This window comes from Ambystoma mexicanum, chromosome 12 (assembly GCF_040938575.1).
Source record: "Ambystoma mexicanum isolate Mex_15411 chromosome 12, UKY_AmexF1_1, whole genome shotgun sequence".
Taxonomy (NCBI): Eukaryota; Metazoa; Chordata; class Amphibia; order Caudata; family Ambystomatidae; genus Ambystoma; species Ambystoma mexicanum.
Window position 1 is genome coordinate 737509520 of NC_090936.1, and position 23120 is coordinate 737532639.

Consider the following 23120-nt stretch of genomic DNA (forward strand, 5'->3'; position numbering starts at 1 on the left):
TAAAGCATTGCACCAGGGCATACATAGACGGATTAACGTATCACATTAATTGATTGTTTGCAACTGTAGATGCAGTTAGGTAGAACAGCTGCCGGTATTGAGCCATACATTTCTGTGCAATAATCAAATCATTCTGTGGATGTTAGGCCACACAAGTGTACACGTGTTTCTGATTCCATGCCCTTACCTCTACCCTAATGTCACTTGAACTTTGAAAGGTTGGCAGTGTGTGTTTTTGAGTTTAAAATTACATATTATTTACGATTATAAGAGGGTGTTTATAGCCGTTCGTGGAATAGCCACAGTTATGAAAGATGACTTTAAATAAAAACATTGTTTATAGATTTTGGTGTTTGCAGTTGGTTGGTGTTAGTGTTGAAACTGTGTACTTGCCATTGATAGGTTACTGTCCTCTATTTGTGTCACTCTTTTTGTGTCAGTGATTTGGAAATTATTGTAGGCACGATGTTGTAGGCTTTTGCCGTTCTCCTTGCATAACTCACAGTGTCACTAAATATTTATATATTTTAACTTTTGCTTGCAGTGTGGCGTGTCAGCTATATTAAATAATTGTTTCTTTGTTGCTGAAGATGACAAATTATATTTTAATTAAAATGATATACTGTGGTATACGGTCTGTTAATATTTACAGGTTTATTTGCAGTGGGAATTCTGAGAGTGCATTTGTCCTGTGATTCAGAGATTGCTGTATCCTAAACTGTTGTTCACCTTCTTACAGATTTCTATTTGGAGATTTAAGAAGATGTGGATGAATTCCTTTATTGTGGTCCACTGCAAATATATTGGTTTGGTGCACTGATCCATTTACAGTGTTTGTCTTGTGACAGGATTGAAATTGATCTGAGGTTCAATGATTATTGCTTGGACTTGTTCTCAACGTTGTGTGCACCCATGAAGTAGTTCCTGCTGTCTGTAGTTTTCTCTGGCAGAAAACTACATTTTCCACCACGACCCAATTGTGACACATGCAGCGCATAACTTGTTAGTGTGGTCCATGGGCATTCAGTTAGTTTATGTTTATAATGAGCTTGGTTGGATGTGATAGTATATGGGTTTTATCAATTCACCTTGGATTTGTTCCCAATTACCCAATGATTTGTATATGTGAAGACAGCTACAGTGTACTACTCACACGTGTTGTATGAAAGATAGCACATATGATGCACTACTTATGAGGATCAGACAAATTAAGGGGGTAATTCATAGAATTCAGCGACAAGTGGCGCACGCGGCTGGCGCACAGTGTGCGCATGCGACTTTCTGCGCCAGTGGCGTGCGCTAAAATCCATTTCCGCGCACAGCGTATTCATGGATTTTAACATCCAAAACCAGCCATGGCGCAGGGACCCTGCAGCAGTGCCAGTTACGCCCCCAACCCTTCCCCGTGCGCCATGTACAGTGCACAAATCCCGTACATGGCTCAGGCTCACAACCACGAAAATGACTGTAAAACTCCCCGCGAACCCCTCCGAATACACGTAATTGGGCCTGTGCGAGCGGGGTACATGGATTAATGGGGTGCGCGGGAAGTTTCACACGCGATTGGGCCTGTGCGAGCGGGGAACGTGGATTACTGGGTTGCGCAGGAAGTTTCACACGTGATTGGGCCTGTGCGTGAGGGGTACGTGGATTTCTGGGTTGCGCGGGAAGTTTCACATATGATTGGGCATGTGCTAGCGGGGTACGTGGATTACTAGGGTGCGTGGGAAGTTTCACACACGATTGGCCCTGTGCGTGTGGGGTACAGGGATTTGGGGGGTGCGTGGGAAGTTTCACACACGGCAGGCCCTGTGTGTGCGGGCAACGTGGATTACTGGGGTGCGCGGGAAATTTCACACGTGATTGGCCCTGTGCATGTGGGCTACGTGGATTACTGGGGTGCACAGGAAGTTTCACACACGATTGGTCCTGTGCGTGTGGGGTACGTGGATTTGAGGGGTGCGTGGGAAGTTTCACATGTGGCAGGCCCTGTGTGTGCGGGCTATGTGGATTACTGGGGTGCACGGGAAATTTCACACGCGATTGGCCCTGTGCGTGCGGGCTACGTGAATAACTAGGGTGCGCGGGAAGTTTCACACACGATTGGCCCTGTGCGTGTTGGGTATGTGGATTTGGGGGGTGCGCGGGAAGTTCCACACGCCATTGGGCCTGTGCGAGCGGGGTACGTGTATAACGCGGTACGGGGGAAGTTCCACACGTGCTTTCGCTGTCAGAGTGGGGTAGTGTATCCAGGGGGGTGCGCGGGGAGTCCCACACATCAATTGGCAGTGTGGGTTCTCACAGGTGTGCCCTCTACCCCCTCCACGGACCCTGCAGGCAAACCACACCACAGGGAACTACCCAGCACCCCTGGTCATGTCCCGCAGGCAGTCCATCCACCATGGGCATGCCCCCAGCCAGGCCACATGTCACCTTGCACTAGTGATCACCAACTCATGTCCCCCAGCACCCCACCCCCCAGCAGTGAGGGGCACCTGCCAACAGGCCCCCACTCATGTCCCACTCATGTCCCCCAGGACTCCCACCCCCCAGCAGTGAATGGCACCTGCCAGCAGGCCCCCACTCATGACACCCTGCACCCCACCCCCCAGCAGTGATAGGCACCTGCCAGCAGGACCCCACTCATGTCCCCCAGCACCACCACCCCCCAGCAGTGATGGGCACCTGCCAGCAGGCCCCCACTCATGTCCCCCAGCACCCCCACCCCCCAGCAGTGATGGGTACCTGCCAGCAGGCCCCCACTCATGTCCCCCTGAACCCCCACCCCCCAGCAGTGATAGGCACCTGTCAGCAGGCCCACACTCATGTCCCCCAGCACCCCCACCCCCCAGCAGTGATGGGCACCTGCCAGCAGGCCCCCACTCATGTCCCCCAGCACCCCTACGCCCCAGCAGTGAGGGGCACCTGCCAGCAGGCCCCCACTCATGTCCCCCTGCACCCCCAGCAGTGATGGGCACCTGCCAGCAGGCCCCCACTCATGTCTCCCAGCACCCCCACCCCCCAGCAGTGAGGGGCACCTGCCAGCAGGCCCCCACTCATGTCGCACTCATGTCCCCCAGCACCTCCACCCCCAGCAGTGATGGGCACCTGCCAGCAGGCCCCCACTCATGTCCCCCAGCACCCCCACCCCCCAGCAGTGATGGGCACCTGACAGCAGGCCCGCACTCATGTCTCCCAGCACCCCCACCCCCCAGCAGTGAGGGGCACCTGCCAGCAGGCCCCCACTCATATCGCACTCATGTCCCCCAGCACCCCCACCCCCTGCAGTGATGGGCACCTGCCAGCAAGCCCCCACTCATGTCCCCCAGCACCCCCAATCCCCAGCAGTGATGGGCACCTGCCAGCAGGCCCCCACTCATGTCCCACTCATGTCCCCCAGCACCCCCACCCCCCAGCAGTGATGGGCACCTGCTAGCAGGCCCCCACTCATGTCCCACTCATGTCCCCCCACCCACTCACCCACCCAGCAGTGACATGCCCATCTCATAACACAAACCAAAAGTCAACTATGTACATCAACACATGTCCGTCACACACACACACACACACACACACACACACACAGGTTGCCATTGATTGAATAAACCCACATGTCAACATGCATGAACCCAATGGGTGAATCCCACACATTGAAGTAAAAGATCAAAATGTATTAACATGAAAACCAATTGAAAGTACTTAAAGCATAAAATAATGACAAACATGAACTGAAATGCATGTCCAAATAAAAAAAAATTAAATTCCTCAAAAAAAAAACAAGTAATCCAAAAGAAAAATGGCCAAAACTCTCTGTCCACCAAACCAAATCCAAATGAAACGCAAAAAGGTAAATCCATTGATCCATGGTGAAATGAAATTAAAATGTCCAAATAAATCCAACGTGCAACTATGTACAATCCAATGTTCAAGGGTCCATGAAACAAATGAAACCTATCTAATAACCTACCTAACAAAAAAACTATTTACAAAAGTGTGGGGCATAGTCCAAAAGCCCCCCCAAAAACAAAAAGGAAACCTAACACTATAAACTATTTACAATGGCGACGGGCAAGTCCTGCGGCTCACTCAGTGATGTTTTCGGCCAGGGCATCATTGAACTCCATGTCTATTTGCTGGAGGCGGGCCTCTGTTCTGGCCCCGAGGTCTCGCAGGGAGGCACTCATGGCCTGTTCCAACTCCCTGCGAGTCGCCTCGAGGCACTCTGCCTGCCTCAACGCCCGACGCATGGAGAACTCCGCCCTGACCATGGTGAGCCGCGCTTCTTCCGCCCGCCGCACCTATGCGCTGGCCCAACCGCAGCCACACAGAAGACACATCCATTCCAGGGTCCTCCTGCCCTCTGGCCGATGCCTGCCCCCCTGATGTTGATGGCCCCGAGCCATCATTGCTCCCACCTAGTACCTGCTCCTCATGCTGCTGCTGTCCATGTGCCCTGTCCGATGATGCCTGCACATCCTCCATCAGCTGGTCTCCAGTTGTGGTGTCCACCCCTGCTGGACCGCCGACTCCCAACTGTGGCAGGGATGGGATCTCCACCAAGCTGGCTGTGTTTCTCAGGCCAGGTCCACAGGGGGCCCTGGTGGAATCTGGGCCGGAAGACGGCAGGGAGAACGACTGGCGCATAGTCTCCACAGAGGAGGAGAGGTCCGCAAGAGTGCACGACACATGTAGGAACCCACCGACCAGGGCCCCTCCCAACAGTGCCACATCATGATGCTGCTGTTCGTGATGACATGCGTTCTCGGCCCAGGAAGAACGCACGTCATCACGAATGTCACGCGTGCGCAAAGCGACACCAATCAGGACGGAGCCCATACGGTCATGGGACCCCGCGTCTGCAGGTAGTGGAGAGGCAGATAACATGGCACTCTCCCCTACCTGCGGATGGGCCTGGGACAGGGCATCCCTGCTGGTGCATGGTGGTGCAGTCACAGGGTCAAGGACAGGGACATGAAAAGGCCCCTCCGCGGTGGCCTGTGCTGCCTCCTGACCCTGGCCCTGGACTGCACCACTTGCACCAGTGGTACTACCCCCACCAGGCCCCATGTGCGGCTCAATAGCGGGCTCCTCCTCCTCTGTGAAGACCACCAACCTGGATGTCTCCGTACTGTCTTCTGCCATTGCAAGCCCACCCGGCCCTTCCGCCACAGCCATAGTGGCAGACGCGGCACCAGCCCCCTCGCTCCCAGATGATGGCAAGTCCTGGGAGGGTGTCTGGGCCTTGCGTCGCTGCCCGGTGGAGGCATCCCCGCCGCTTGGCTCCACAGCACCGTCTCCGCCCTCTACTTCAATTGACGCTGCGTAGAGGGAGACATAGAACACAAGCATCAGGGTACAGTACAATATTCCCTAGACAGGAAGCAATAACACATGAGTGGCAGTGTCTAACGTCACTTCCATCCTGTCTCTCCACAACACATGGGTGAATGCACGCAACACACATGCATAAACAGGCACGGCGCCTGCAATCAACATCAGCATCCATGTACAAGGGCCTCTATTAATCAAAATGTTGCCTTCAAACTCACATGCATCATGGCTCACACTGATCCCATGCACACACATCACCGGAGGGTCATGCATCATGCCTTGTACACCACAGACACAGTGGGTGAGTGAATGTACACATCATCACGGACATGTGTCATGAATCCATGGCGTATCGAAGTCACAGACACACTTCTCAGACACACACACGTGCACCATACATGTACGTTACAGCAGCACCCATCCCTCATACCCCCACCATGTGCAAGAACAGACACTGGCATGCTTTCATGTGTGCATTTGCCATACAGCTCCCCATGTTGCATTGGAACTCATGCACCAACCATGTGGTCACACATTACTGGTCTCACATGCATGACCATGATGTCCCTGCACACACACATCCATACATGGCCCATGTCACACATACAGGCAAGTATCAGACTACCAGAACACTGCAAGATGCCCTGTCTCACACACCAGTGCTTGGCCACTTACCGCTCCGCTCCAGACGGGTCTTCCTCCGAAGGATCTGGGCGTGGAGCGCTGGGCATACGTGTTCCAGGACCCTCATCTGGATGTCACTCATGCTGACCCGGGCCCCCTCCGCGAGGCGCCGGGCCTTGTGGTGGGTCCTGGACCTGAAGTCCTCCCAGCGCTTCTTGACGTGCTTGATGTCGCGGGTTGCCACTGTAAGCGATATTCAATCAACACTACAGCTAAGTCAATGCCTAGTCTGGGATGCTGAGGAAAACCCTTATTGATGTATTTTTATATCCAGTTCAGTACTCTGGATGACAACCCTTGTATAACACCTCCCTCTTAGAATCCCCCTGACCCCACTGAGCCAAGAAGTAGGTTTGTTTTGCAAATTAAAAGGTTTCTTTGAAAATGTAAACAATATATATATATATATATATCACACTTCTATAAATAAATTGATAATGGATATTACACTTGTGAATATGAGCAGTAGTCAGCAAGAGGTAACTTATGAATAGGAACAGAAGAATAAGGTGGGAAAGAATGCTTTATATGGTTCAAGGAAATGCAAGGTGGAATAAAATGCAGTACACAAATAACTTGTTATGATTTTAGCAAAAGGTAATATGATCACTTTTCTTTTGACAATTCACTCCCCCCCTATGCAATACAAGAAATGGAAGGAGAGCACACAGTCTTCAAGAATCCCAATAAATCACACTTTATAATGCAATACACAGTTCCAGTTCTCCCAGCAAGCTTAGGGAAAACAGGGATGAGTTTTAAACACAGGCGAATTACTTTAATGTGGTTTGCAAGGAAGTGAAAAGGTGCTAGAATTGCTTTTAATTCCCTCTAGAGGTTCAGGGTAGGTGATGGCTACTTTATATTAGTTCAGGCTCACTTTAACAATACTCTATGAATGATTATCAGATTGCAAACGAATTTTAGCAAAGAGAAGCAAAAAGCTGCTGATTTCTACAGATGAAGAAATCGGGCCAAATCGCAAATCGTGGTAAATTTTGTGAGTGCGTGTCGAGGGAGTAGGAAGTCGTTCCTTGGTTTGTTGGAAAGCCTAGATTCTAAGCTTTCAGATGAAAGTTAAATCTCGTTCCTAGCACAAACGGTTCCGGTGATACGGATGATTTAATAAAGGTAGATTTTCGGATTTGAAGTAAAACTCAAAATGACAGGTGACAGCTTGCAGCTACAGAATTGACAGGTGACAGTTGAGCATCTTTAAAAATGACAGATGACACGATTTCTAGGAGGCTGTTCTAATAAGGTTAAAATAGCTTGAATTAGATTATTTTAACTAAGAGATTGGGTTCTGCACAGTTCTGGCGGATACTCACTCCTAATTTTGAAATGAATGGGCCTCATCACGGATCTGGTCAACTGGACTGGACTTCGGTTCTCTCTACTCGGCGGGTCAATCAGGCACCGGTTCTGCTCACAGCGGTCTGGGTCTCTCTGGATCTCTGGTCTGGTCTCTGGCAATTGTTCTTGGCAAAGAATTCAAACAGCTCGCCCGGCTGTGGAATAGTTTGCAAATGATTTTAAGGATGCTGAGGCCTGCTGAGAAGAGTTCTCAGTTTGTGGGTTTAGGCCCTTGCTTTAAGTTCTGAAGTAAATTTCTGGTCTCTGAAGATTGATGGATGTGAAGTCTGGAGTCTCCCGGCAGAGCGTCCCGCAGAAAATGGAATTGAATGTCCTCTACCTGGGTTTCTGTGGCCCTTTTTATGTGTTTTGAAAATGGGTGTGTACCTGGGCCTAGCTAAGCCTGCCCCTCTCACTTATCATTGTCCAAGCTTTCCTCTCTCCCTTGATTGGGGGGAAGAAATGGAGTGTCAGAGTGATGCGGTAGGTTTTATGGTCAGAGGAACCTCCCCTTGTCAAATTGCACACAAATCTATTTCTGATCCAAATACATATTTATCTATGTACCATTTTTCACATATTATAGGTCCAGTTTACATATTTTCTGTAGCACCAAACCATCCGATCCCTGTCTTTGTACGATGTCGTGTCCACTGATGACAGAATTCTCCCCTTTTCATCCAGATAACGACCTCTAAACCTTTCCAGATTTTACACAAATGTGCACCAGTGAGATGGTTTTCAGATGATAAAGTGTCAGATTTTTAACATGCATACATTTGGAGTGAGACCCTATTTTCCGCTAGCAACCCCCCAGAATACACCACAGGGTCCTAATGCCTCTTAAAACGTGCACAGAAAAATCACAAGAACAATGATATTAATTATATAATTTTGACCAGTCTGCACTATGCGTTATCTATCTTTTTAAAATTATGCTCTGGTCAAAAAGGGGTGTGGCTTCCCACATCACCGGGTGGAATAACTGGTTTATCCACTTCCCCCAAGCTCAGCTGCTAGCAGAGGCACTGCCCCTCCCAGTTTCCCCCAAGAGGAAGCCACTTTACGGCCCCCCCAATATAACATTTGCCTGAGCCAAAGAAGGCCCATTGTTCAGTTTCCTGCAGTCCCCAGCTGCCACTTCTCTTTCAATCAACAGGGCCATGTGAACTCCTTTTTGTGGGGCAGCAGAATGCAGCCAGGCCTGGGAACACAGCTGTTGATCCAGTTTCAACTCCTGTCGGGGGTAGTTGTCAGGCAGAATCCAGTTTCATTAAGCCAGGTTTCAGCTAAATGTCTCTTTTTGTTCCCAGTTTTCTACATTCAAATCAAACTGACAATTTTTACACATGCAGCTAGAGTGCTGATTCTAAGTTCAAACTATGACATTTCAACAGTTACAAACTATGTGACACTCAAAAGTAGGTCCCTCATTTAATTTAAACATTTTGATTTTATTGGTTTTCAGTTCAGTTTAACTTAAGCTGCTGACCTCCACAGCTCAGCCAGGTTTGTTATGAACATGGTTTTGGGCTCTTTTTCTTTCCAGATTTTGTATGCACACAAAACTTCATTCTACCAAATGTCCGCTGGTGTTCAGTGAGTTTTTTGAATATCCTGCAATGTTTGAAAGCTTGCATTCAGAGAAACCAAGGTGATTTCAAAGGGCTTTTTAAGCTAACAGGCACTGCTGTTTTTCCTTTGGCACACATTCCACTCATGGCACCCCTGGCCCATCACGCTCGCACTGGTGGGTGGAAGGTTAGGCGACTATTTTGGTGTGCGCACAAACTGCGCGTTCTCCTGGATTCTGGCGCACATGTGGGCTTTTTGGCCATCTTGGATTTTCTAAGCCCACAGCACCAAATGTTGCAGCTTAATGACTCAAAAGTGGGTCAATACACCTGACACCACCCCCTCCACGTTAATGGCAACCACTACGTCATCCCAGATCCTCTCCCATCCTTCCTTGTTGGCGCGTGATGTTCCGAAGAGGGCATCAAAATGCCCCAGAACATGCTCCACCAGGACACCAACTTCCTTCACACTGAAGCTGGTGGCCCTCTGCCTCTCTGGCTGGGGTCGCCAGTGATCTCAGATGGTGTTTGCCCCGACATGGCTACCCCCGAGGCAGCCGTGGGTGGGCAACTGGGTCCTGGGGCTGGGCTGTGGAGCGATGGTAAAACGGTAGTCTTCTGTTCCAGCAGGGGGGGACACAGCAACTGGAACCCTGGCTGACATGCAGGCACCAAATAGCAGGGCACATGGGCAGCAGGCAGGCAGCAGCAGATGGCAGGTGGGAGCATGCTCGGAGCTCAGGGGGGCAGTAATTTGGCCTTCTGGGCAGGAGCCTGGTCTTCCATGTGTTTTCGCGTGGCCAGCTTGATACGGAGTGATTTGGCAAGTGAAAAAGTTGCATGTCAGCGTGTAATTCTAAGAAAGGCCCTTAGCGCGTAAGCGCGTCAGCACACATACGCGGTTTCATTGGACCAAAGGCCCTTGGCGCGTAAGCGCATCTGTGACATGACACGCGCGGGCATTTCCCTCGTGACGTGGGCATAGTGGTTCATGGCGCATGAAAAAACTGCACGTCTGCGTGTGAATGCGTGTAATCCGAGGAAAGGGCCTACGCGTCTGTGACGTGCGCGCGTGGGCGTTTCCCTCAGCACGGGTGCATGTTCATCATACACGTCCAAAAACTGCACGTCCGAGTGTCAGCTCGGTAATTGGAGGAAAGGGCCTTAGCGCGTACACACGTAAGTGACGTTGTACGTGTGGACCAGTTTAAAAGGTACGCGTAGGACCCCATTTCCTTGTACGTGCTTTTCTTGGAAAGCGAATGGGTGAATTCACTACTTCTTGTCGGTTCACACGCGATTACTTACTAGCTTTTCAAGTTCGTACTCCCTGTTACCTCTGACAGCGTTCATTTTTTTTGTTGGGCCTGTTTCCTCAAACAGCGTTCACTTCTTCTTTTGTCCTGTCTCCTCAGACAGCGTACAATTCTTCTTTTGGCGGGGGTGTTGCCAACGCGCACACACGCGTCTTTTTCACATTCTTTTTCCAGGCAGACAGTGAGTTGCACACGTACTTACCAACTGTGCTTGCCCCGTGTTTCGCGTACCCCTTCAGAGGTCATTGTAGGCTGCGTGTAACACGCGTACACTTATTTTTGTGTTTCTGGGTGCCACAGCACAGTGCAGGTTAATTTTTCCACGCACGTGGTTTACGAGGGGTTGCGTGCACGTTACTTTTTGTTGTCGGGGTGCCTGTGCAGTGCGTGACCCGTCATCTTCCCCCAGGGGTCACAGACAGCCTTGCTAGAGCACTAGGGTACGAATTCCATCTAGTACCCTACCCCTTTCACCCCCAATTGCCCAGGACAATCGTTTACTGCTACTCCCATACGCACAACAACATCAGGGCCATGGTTGGGAGGCTACCAAGCGGTAAGGGAGGCAAAGGTGGCTGACCTCCAAAAGGTGGGCATGGTGGGCACGGTAGGGGACATGGCCATGATTTGCAGGGTGCCCCTAGACCCCCATGTGTGGAGGAGCAATCAGGGATGCCCATGCCCCCCCATGGTTGTGGGAAACGTAGCTGACACCAGCCCAGCTCAGCCCTTGTTGGACCAGCCTTTTGTGGCACCTGAACCGGCACATGATGACTCCCAGGCTGACTTCCAGGTCAGCAAGTCTACGCCACGTGTGATGGTGCAAGTTGGTGTCACCAGGCCACGTGGATCTGGGGCAGCTATATCATCTGCTGCCCCAAGTAGGCAGGGTGGGGAGGCTGCAGGGGCAGTTGCAGCTCTATCCACCCCAGCTCTGAGTCTCCCAGCCGGGACTTTGTCGGTTCAGGTCCATCAAACCGATGTTGCCCCTGCCAACATCACACTTCAGCCAATGCCTGCACCAAGACCTGTGGTCATTGTGCATTCGCACACTCCTAGTGCCCAGTCCACCGGCGCTTCTGCCCCTACAGACCAGAGCGGTGTAAGCCACTCAGGCTACGCTCCACCTTTAAAAAAGAGGAAGAAGGGTGCTCTGGCACTACAGGCTGAGACCCCAGACATGGCTACACACTCTGGCACGTCAAGGAAGCCTAGCTTTAATGACGCTGAACTTGATGCACTTGTGGCCTATGTGTCGGCACATAGCCGTGAAATGGTGGTGACTGCAGGGTGCAAGACCACACCTGGTCAATGTAGGGCACACTGGCAGACCATCGCGGACCGCTGATAATTGCTACAAGTGGTGAAATGACCTGAAACGCAGAGCAAAGAACAAGCTGGCCTCAAATCATGCCGCTACTCTGGTGACTGGCGGTGGGTCCCCACCAGAGGACAACAAGCTCACTGAACATGAGTCTGTTGCTGGGACCTTCATCACAGAGGAACAGATCCAAGGCATGGGAGACCTACCTGATTACGACGCATTGTCCGTGAGTGCCCATGCATGTGTGTGTAATCCATGTGTATGTTGTTTGGGTGACGGGTTCTGATTGAGGGTGTGTACTCCTGAGTGTTATGGGTCACCCATGTGCTTCCTCCAATACATTCACGTGCCTTTAATTTGGGTATGACAGTATCCCTTCTGCCCACAGTAGCCAATTAGCCCCACATTCATGCTGTTTCCTTGAACTATCATCTTGCAACAAAATTGTTCTGATTTTTTCTGTGTTTATTCAGGCTGATTGTTTAGATCATCCCATTTTTCATATGCTTTTTTCATCCCTAATGCCACATATGTGACATGCTTCTGTCATTGTTTACACCCCACATTGTGCCACATTTGTTACCTGGTTATGTGAATGATTAGACCATTCAGGGCGAGAGAGTATTGGTCTGCTGAAATTTATTTTTAGGGCCTGTTTGCATGTGGAACATGATAGTTGTTTCCTGTGATGTTTAAGTGACCAACCATTGATGTGTACATCTGCCTGCAATCACTGTATTCTTGTACACTGGATGTGTTGCAGTGAGTGGCACATGCATATTTTGTCACACTATGTAGCATTTTTCATCAAATCATGTCCATCTCACATGGATGGATGACAGTACTCATTCACTGACATATGGCTGTACTTGTCAAATGTACCATGGCTATGCTACATGCCATCTGCGTGCTGGCATGTGTCATGTATGTGTATTGGAAATGCCACTCACAGGCTAATGCATGATGCCAGTGCTACCCAGCATGCAGCAAGTGTGTTGCTTTTCCATCTTGGTGTCATCAGTGTCTGCTTTTTGCCTCCGCTTCCAACTCGGTGACAGTGCATGCATTCCAGGGTTATAGTCATGTGGGGCATGTGTAAATCATGTACTGGATCTCTGGCTTGTCAGGCCTATGTGTGTGCTATGGTGCTAATACCTGTTTCCATTTTTTGTATTTCATGTTTTTGCAGGTGACGACGCACTTGATGCTGGTGAGGTTCAGGAGATGGTGCAGACACAGGAGGATTCTCAGCCACGACCAAGCAGCAGTGGGGGACGTGGTGTGGTGGTGGGTGAAAACACTTTGGTACTGCATACCATACTGTCGAGGGGTGTCTCTGGGTGCAGCTCCCCAGACCTCTATTCAGGTGCTGAGTCGGATGACGAGACTTATGTGCTGTCGCAGGTCAGGTCAGTGCTTCTGGCAGGGATTCTGTTCTGTCCAACCCACCTGCACCAGGGGTAGAACCCGCTATGGGGATGTCAGTGTTGATAAGTCCGCCTTTGGAGGTTACGGATGCAGGGTCACACTCCACAGCATCTGATCCTGTTCCTGGGCCAGCAGATCAGAGGGGGAATGCAGTCCTGCAGCCTCTGGCAGTGCCAGCACAGCAATGTGCAGATCGCCTTGACCCGAACAGGTGTGGTGCCCGCCGACGCAGTGGCCGTGCGCCACCAGGCAATACTCTATGGGAAAACTCCATGTACGGTATGGCAACCCAACAGGCAGCATCAGTAGAAATGATGGCTCAGGCAATGGAGAGGGTGGCCACTTCCATTATCCCCCCTGAAAGGCAGATGGAGCACAACAGCAGGCAACAGACTCCATTTGCCAATCACACAGGGAAGACATGTTGGCGTCCAATAGGGACCGACGGGCGGCACTGGAGACTCTGCTCAAATCCATGTCAATATAGTCACAGGGCCACAGGGAAGCCCTGAGGGTAGAACTCCATAACCTCAGGCAGAGTCTGCTTGAACTTGAGGCTTCTCGAAATTTAAGGGCAGAACAGCAGCTGGAGCAGCTCACACATTCTCTCTCAGCTGAGCTGCAGGCAACACGTGAGGAGATCCGGGCATCACGAGAAGCCATGTGTGCAGAAGTGCAGGCAACCCGTGAGGTGCTGCATGGGGATCTACGCACTTTAATCCTCCAGAATCAGACCTTCCAGATGCGCATGCTTGCTGCCATGGAGGACCATACCAGGGCTTTGCGTGGGCTGCCTCCCATAGTGCCACCACCTCCTGATGCAGCAGCAGAGGGTGAAGAGAGCGACAGCAGTTCTCCCACAACGGCATAGCCGTGCAGGCCATGAGCCCATGGAGGTATTTTTTTTCTTGCAACATCCACGCAGGTGGGTGTTGGTGTGCACCCTGTCCTCGAACCTCCTGGGTGCACCCCCCCAATCCCCACATGGCCATTTTTGATTTTTTGATTTTTTTTACAGTGTATTGCCTTGTGTGGCTCCCGTGGGCATCCACTGGATTCCGGCTGGGCACATGCAGGCTTGTCCTGAGTTTGGGTTAGATGCTTGGGTTTGTGACACACACCCCTCCTGCTTCCCATTTCCATGGGCTTGCAAAGGGTGTGACCAAGTGACAGTGACTTACACAGTGACATTGGGCTCCCATGAGCTGTGTGGGCAGTCTGTAGTCAATACTGTGTGGACATCCCTAGTGGGTATTGTTGTTGTATTGTACACTGCATGGTGTATTGATATGTGCTTGTGCATCCATGTCTTCCTCCTAATTTTCAGCTTCCTTCCTCATGTCTTCACAAGGCCGTCTCCTTTGCAGATGGAGTTCATGTTATATGCAGTACATTGACACATTTGCATGGCAGCAACACTCTACAGTTGGAAGGGGTCGATGTGCTGGCTTATTTAGTTTGTAAGACTACCACTACTTTGACTTAGTACTGTCATGTTTTTGCAATGTTTCATGGTGTGTTGCTGTATTGTGTTGGTGGTAAGTATTTGTTCATGTATGCTGTGTGTTATTGATTACTGGGAGCATATTGTCTGTGGGCAGTTTCCATGTGGGATAGTGCACTTTGTGACACTTGTGTCAGGTCTTGTGCATTGCTTTGTTTGCTTTCACATTGCATGACATGCCATGGTGTGTTGGGTGGCGGAGCTGGGGAGGGGTTGGGTGACATAGCACTGCTTTCATGTTGTATTTTGCAAGGGGGTAATCAATTTAGCAGCATAGATGTATGTCTTTTAATGACACAGCATTGGTGGTGTTTCGGTAGGTAGGGATGCACACAATGTAACACTTCCAGGTGACCAATCTCAGGGTGGTATGGTTGTGACAGTTGACTGTCCTTTATGTCATCATCATTGATTGTCAGCTGGTATGTGCCAGGGCTGTGTGCACTCCACAGGGGTGTGATTTTGGGTGAAGTAATTAGCCACCAGCTGCGTACGGGCTGCCTCACCACATGCCCTTTCCCCTCCCATGCGCAACGGCCGTGCATGTGGTTGGGGATTTGGGGGCACCACCATGTCCACCGGCAGGCCCCGGCTTGTTGCAACGTTGTGCAGGACACATGCTGCCACTATGATCCTGCACATTACTGGGGGAACGTATAGCAGCTGCCCACCAGAGCGGTCAAGGGAGCGAAAGCGTGACTTGAGCACTCCAAATGTGCGCTCCACTATGCCCCGGATTGCAATATGGGCTGTGTTGCATCTTACCTCGGGTGGTGTGGTGGGATTCCGAATTGGCGTCATCATGTGGGTGCTCAGAGGGTAGGCACTGTCCCCTGGGGAGGTGGTGATGGGTATCATTAGTGGGGTTATGACATTAATCAGTATCTGACATGCATGCATGTGCAGTGGCATTTATACTCACCAAGCAGCCATGTATCGCCATGCCGCCCAGCTTCTAGGTCCCGGTTTAGGGTTCACATTCTGTAAATAAAACTGTAAAACTGTCATGGGTGGACCCTGGATAGTTGGCATATACTGAGGTGATGATTCCCTTGGCATCACATACTACCTGCACGTTGATGGAATGCCAGTGCTGCGGTTTCTATAGATGTGCTCCGTTGCCCTGGAGGGACGTAGAGCCACATGGGTGCAATCAATGGCACCTAGCTCTTTGGGGAATTGTGCCACCCCGTAGAAATCCTGAATGGCAGCCTGCCTTTCTGCAGGTATTCTGGGCAGGTATATGTGCCTGCGGACTGATGGGCATGCAGTCATGATGGCCAACACCTGGTGTAGGCAGCGTGACTGCGTGGCCTGTGACACTCCCCCCCACTATAGCACTTGTCCGCTGAAATGATCAAGTGGCCAAGAAGTGCAGTACATTAAGCACCTTTTCCAGGGGGCTCAGTGCTTGGGAGCACAGGGTGGGTGATGTGAGGTCATCCTCCCACTCACTCACCAGGTCGAGTATTATGTGAGGTGGAAACCTGTACCTCCCATAAACCTGGTCATCAGGCATCCCAAAAAGGCTGGTTCTGGGTGTAAAAATTCTGGGCCTGACTATCCTCCTCTTCCTCCTGCGGTATCCCACGACCACTGCTGCAAGGAACGGTATATTCATCTTAGCGTCTGAGCTTGTTTGTTGCTTCCTGCTGGCGTATGTGTTTCCGGATTAGTGCATCTTTTTTGGTGCACGAATTAGCCCCGTTCGATTCCATGAATACATGTTGTATACGCGCGTGTGGGCATTCCACGCATTTGCCTCCTGTACTTCCCTTGTGACGCCCACATTTTCACGCCTTGTTCCCCATTCCGCGTGTTACATCCCGTATTACGCCTACTTTTGTTGTGTGCGCTGCGCTATGTGCGCTTTCGCTCTGCGCATAGCGCACGCTGTTTGAAGATGAAAATTATGACATAATAACTGTGCACATATTACTTTGGCCATGGCTAGTGTCTCTACCTCTGTGCAGATACTGTATTATATTTTCTCTACATCGACCAAACCTCTCTACCCTAAATACCCAGCATACTCCCTCTTTATCCTCTGCTACCTTACATAACCTTGGCTACCCCCAACTACTCACCCTTTGTATATTGTTTGTACCACCATCATACCCCCACCATCTTTTTCCCCATCCATATACTCTACCACATCATCTCTCCCAATATCCAGCCTACCCCCAATCTCTTGACCCTTCCAACCCACTATACCGCTACAGAATATATTCATGCTTCTGCAAATTTCCCCCACTATATCTTGCACTGTATATATCAGAAAATACAACTTACAAGAACTACTGAATACATACATATGTACATATGCACATCATTTAAAAAAAGAAATGTGTTTAATAGCCGTGGCTATGTTACAAGTGATGCGATTGGGCCGTTAATCTCAGCAACGACTGGAGGGCAAAATTGTGGCTACAATAACGCCAATCACTACATGGCACACATAGTCACGGCTATCCACAGTGCACATGAATAATCATGGCTATCTACAGTACAATGGCACAATGTGACTTTTGGTGGACTGCGTAGCCGTGGCTACCCTACATCTCAACCGAAACTGTGTCACAGAAACAACAATTTGTATAGGGTCCTAGGAGTGGACAGGGGAGGTGTGGAGGTCATCAGTCGAGGCGGGGGGAGCTGGTAAAGATGTGGGGGACACTTGGTGAGGGACTGGGAGAGCAGAAAAGCATTTCTATTCCTGCTGTTTTTCACGATAGCTGTGCCTATGGCAAACAGAAACAAGCAATTCTCATTGGGTGTTTGCATATCCGCAGGTAGGTAGCATGAGTTCAGATTTACATAGCTCATTAACATACGATGACAGCTGATTGCTTTTTTTTGTGCACGTGGCTGTGGGAAATAGCCACAGGTATTAAGCCATACATGTCTGTGCAATAATCGTATTATTCTGTGGATGTTAGACCACACAATTGTACGTGTGTTTTTGTTGCCATCCCCTTTCGCCTACCCTTGTGTCATTTGAACTTAGAAAGGTCAGTAATGTGTATTTTTCAGTATGTAAAAAATGTTGCGTTTAACCACTGAATGGGATAGCCGTGGGTGGAATAACCGTGGCTCGAAAGGATGTTTTTTTAAAACAAAATGTTCTATGTGTTTTGGTATTTGCAATTGGTTGGTGTTACTGCTGGAATTGTGTAGCTTTCTGTGATAGGTTCCTTACTATAGTCCTCTTTTTGTGCCATTGGAAAATGTAGTAGATACCATTTTGAAGAGTTTTGTCATTTTGACTGCAGAACTCACAAGGTCCGATTCGTGGAATTTATTGCAGGGTTTAGAGTGACTTTGCACCGATGAAAAGTGACTTTGCACTGCCAACACAAACCTTGATTCATGGAACTGTGCAAAGTTTATTTTTGCCATGCAAGGTCAATGCAAAGTCATTTTTGCAGTACAATATGGATTTGCACTGACTTTGCACAGCAAAAATATACTTTGCACAGTTCCATGAATCAGGGTTTGTGTCAGCAGTGCAAAGTAACTTTTCAGCACTGCAAGGTCACTTTGAACCGTGCACAGAATTCCATGAATCGGGCCCACGGTGTGCACATGCTGAGTCTGTGACTGATGTGAAAGTTAAGTTTCAGTAAATATTTACATATGAAAAGGTTTATTTACACTGTGTTTGTGTAATGTATATGAAGTAATTGTTTCTTTTGTTGATGAAGATTACAAATTAGATTTTCAATTCATTTTGATTAAATTTGATTGAATTTATAGAGCACCTTTTGTCAAAGGTGCTGAACAAAGTATCTCAAAAGCAGTACAATCATGATACAATATAAACAAAGATAAAAACAGAAGCAGCAGTAGCCAGAGAATTAAGAGGCCAGAGAACATAAGAGATGAGTTTTGAGGTTTTATTGAAAGATACAAAGCGATTAGGCCGAAAGAAGTGAGAAGCGATGAGAGTTCCAGTGTTTGGGAGCCGTGAGAGCCAAAGAACAGAAAAAAGATGAACAGGGAGGTTTGGGAACCGTTAGAAGAAATATGTTCTGTGATCTGAGGAGGTGAGAATGGACGCAAAATGACACTAAAGCAGAGGGATAAAGTGGGACCAGGCCATGAGTACATTTGAAAACAATGGAGAGAAAGTGGTAAAGAAGACAAGATTCAAAAGGCACTAATGACATCGAAAGTAGGAAGGTTGTGATGGAAGGTTGTGGGGGTAAAGAGAAGAGGAGACAAATAGAGGAATTATAAACAGAACGAAGAAGAAGAAGGTGGGAGGTAGGAAGACCAAACAATAGAGACGATCAATAGTCAATATGGGAAAAGACAAGAGAAAAAAATACATTTTGTGGCATAAAAAGAGAGGTATGGGTGAGAACAACAGATGTTAAAGAGTGCCAAATGACAAGACCGGGCAATAGAGGAAAGAGAAAATGAGAGGGAAGGATCAAAGATAACACCCAGGTTACGCGCAGATAGTGAGAAAGGAAAAGAAGATGGAAGAAAAGTGAGAGATTATATGCTGTTCTACAAGGTCATTTTCTTTAAAAGGAATAACAGTTGGGTGCCCATAAAATAACAGCATTTGTTGAAGTTGTGCCTTGAGTGGTGGTGCCTGGAGCTGATGTTGAATGAGCTGCAAACAATTGGTAGGTGGAGGTGATGATGAAAGAGGTGCAGCAGAAGTAAGTGCAGCTACAGAAGGACGCCAACATAAAGAACAAGCCACAGCCATTTTCACTTTTTGGTGTTAATGGGCTTTTCTGTAGTTGTCATGCATGTCATCCCATTGCGTACCTACTAGATAGTTAATTAATACAGAGGTGCCCTGCTCTGTAATGTGATGGTTGGTGGTCCACATTGCAGAAGCTTATTGCAAAAGGTGCACTGAACTTCCTTTACCTCCTTTACCTCCTTTATAGTGTGGTGATCCTTCATACGAAAGATTCTCCAACTGTCTGAAGTTCTTTTATGGCACAGAGCTTCTTTTGGGATCACAACAATGGTTAAAGGTTTATTTGCTTGCACTTGTCCTAAACTTTCTCTGGAGTTGTGATGTTGACACATGACTACTTCCCAATCAGCACTGCACCTCCTCGGCCTCCTTTTGGGGATGGTGCCTAAGCATTACTATTCCCAGCCACTGATCATACTGACACCTTTTCTACTACCATTGTACCCCTACTGTCATTTCACTCTTTCATACTGCTTACCCATACTCTCTAAAACCCCACCCATAATACCCCACCCTCTTGACCACTACCCACCCACGCCACTGCTATAGAATCTATTTAGCCTGTTTTTTGGGAATGTTGGTCCTTCACAGGGAGCTCTCAGAAATTGTAAATATGTAGCATGGGTTTTTGTGTAAGGGTTTTCATCTTGGATTTTTCCCCAATGACCCAATGATTATTATAGGTGAAGAGATTAGCAGTGTGCTATGCACACATGTTGTACCAAAGATAGTGCATACAATGTATGAAGATTTATAAAATTAGACATATGTGTACAACTGTAACTAATTGTTTATCATAAAATATGTTGTCTAATTATATATTTTTTACAGAGAGAAAAGCACACGTTATGACATAATCACTGTGCACATATTACTGTGGCCGTGGCCAGGGCTGGGAAACCCAATTGTGGGTTGGGAGAATGGCAGCAGGTGGATTTGAGGTACCACTTGGAGAAGTTGTGGTTTTGATGTTGGTTGGAGGGGTTGCAATGTTTGATGGAGGTGGTGATTGTGGGGGTGCAGATACTCGCTGACGTAAGAAATGAGGCCTTTGCATCCTCACCTTGTGGTGCTCATGGGCATTCCTGTATGCATCATCAACATCATACCAGTGGACACGTACTAGATGATTGATAAGCACAGATGTGCCCAAGCTCTATGATGGAACCGTTGAAGGGCCATATTGTACCAGGTTCTGGCACAATGTCCATTGCACCTAGAAACAGTGTCCCTAGTCACAGAAGTATCTCCAACTGTCTGAAAAAGTCTTCTTTTTGTTAAAATTTCCCTTTAGATGTGATACATTTTGTTCAATATGCCCCTGAAGAAGAGATGAACTTCTCGAAACGCGTTGGGCCAACTATGATTTATTGAAAATTAAAGAAACTGGAAATACCTACAATTTATGTGTGGAGGTTCTTCATTGAATACTAAAACATTTTTTGTGCTTTAAACTAAATAATAAGTATTGCAAAGTATGTACACACATATTTGGTGTATCTAAGTCATATTAATAATTGGGCTCTATTTGAGCTAGTGAAAGTGTGCAGGGGACGGGAGTTCCTCTATTAGGAACTTACTTTGTTTTCGTATATTTTACAACCCATATGCCAGGGTTGACTGTTGTCTCCCCTGCACCTTAAATTGTCCTAAAAGCACTATTGTGCCATTTAACATTTATCCAAATACACAAACATCATCATTAGGAGTGCATAGTGAACACAATTGTAGCTGCCAATAGGACATCAAGTACCTCAGCTGCTGCTCTGCTCTTCAACCTATAGGACAATGGGCCTCATAATGGGTCCGGCGGTAACCCTGCCGGTGCTACCGGTAGGTTGCCACAGGACCTGTAATCATTTACCAGCACCTGACTTCCCGGTGCCAATGCTCATTCTGAGTCCGACGGCCTCAGAAGTCAGGTGCCGGTAAATTGTAAACCCCCATTCCCATATGGGAGTTGGGACACAGAAGACTGTCACTGTTGCTAACATGCCGGTGCTTCCATGAAGAATCTCCCTACTGTGGTTGGTACGCCCGGCAGGGTCAGACCTGTTGTGCACAGCCGCCATGGCAGGCAGACTTGTAGTTTGCCAGTCTGGAAACAAGGGTGCCGGTGAGCTTACTGGCATCCTTGGTTCCGGCCCGTCAAACTCATAATGAGGCCCAATGTCATTTTTTGATTGAAGTTAATATGTACCAATTAAACTGGTGGGCCATTGCCTCATAACCTTAAATGGGTTTTTTTCTATAGTAAGCTGGTATTTCCTGAGCGAGAGGTGTGTTTTAGGCGATTGTGGAGTTAAATCTAGTAAAGATACTGTTTCTGCTGGATATTTCATAAATGGAGACAATTTCAGAAGAAGGTTGTGTCAATACATTATGTGGAGTGTCGGATAATGAATCTCATTGCTCAGAATATTGTAGAGGAATAGAGAATGGGACTAATAGTGAGGTTTTGGACATGGGTGATGTGTAAAAAAAGCATTGGCTTATTACATTTTTCTGGTTCTATAATATTACTTTAGATGGATTATTTGAAATGAGAGGTTTGTGCGCAAATTGTGGAGAAATATTTTTGACAGGGAGTACAGGTTTTTTTCTCTTTGGGTAAATAAAATTAATAAGTCATCTAAGAAAGAGCACAGAGAAATGTTGCAAGATTATTTGAATTGTAATAGGGGAGAGGAGTATTTATCTAATTAAAAATATTTTTGGGATATATACTGGTATAAAACACAAAGGCTCTTTTAAGAGCCACTCATAGAAGTTATGACATATTACAGAAAATGAAAATGTTCTCTGTTTTTGTATAGCCGGGGTATACATGTGCCTATAGCCATGGTTGCTGTGAGATGTTGACCAAGTTAGGATGTCAAAATTTCACATATAATTTTTTGGCTCCTCAACTCTAGCCTTATGTTATTTAAAGTTTGAAGCCCCTGCACATATTTGTTTTCTGTTATTAAAATGTACATATACCTGTGAGTGCAGAGGGCTTTCTTTATGCTCCTCACTTTATAGAAAAACTATTCTTAGTTAGAATTTTTACTAATAGTAGGAGTGGTGCATGCATGATGTGTGTTTTGTGCTGTTTTCAATTGGTTGGTGATACTATTGGAATTGTGTATGTTGCAGTGTACATGTGTCAGCCATTTTAGAAGTTTGCTGTATACAGTCTTGTTTTTGTGCCATTGATTTTTTTAAAGAATCATAGATACCATTTGTAACCTTTTGACATTCTGATTGCAGTACTCTCACTGTGCAGCTGCTGAGTCTGTGGCTGATGTGAAGATATGTGCATCATTTTGATTAGTTGAAGTTGAGTGATAGTACATTTGTATATCATTGATGCGTTATTTGTATTGTGGTTTATATAATGTATATTAAATAAGGTTATGTCTTTCAATTAGTAAAAGTTATACATTTGATTTTTAATGCAGGGTTTTCTAGTTCACTTTTGTGTTTTAAGGAGAGTGTTCAAGCAGCAGTCCATGATAAGCTATGGTTATCAGTGACAGCAAATTGTTTGCATGTATAAGTAGTTTTAAATTGTTTTTTTTCTGAAGGTTTTATTTAATAATATGCTGTTAATGGGAATTTGTGAGGTGTATTGTAAAGAAACACTGAATATACTTGCTCTGGTGAAAATAAAGAAATACTCACAGAGCAATAGCAAAGTGATTTGTTTTTACAATGGTGCTATAACCACTTGTGCTGTTTTTAAAAGAGTTGTGTGTGCTAATCTGAACATGTATGTGTTTTAAAAAGAGTTGTTATGCTGCAGTGTATGTTACTGTATTGTTTTGAGAGAAAATAGATTTCATGTGTTTGTTCTTTGTTGTTTTTCTAAACCCCATGGTTAATTTGTAAATAA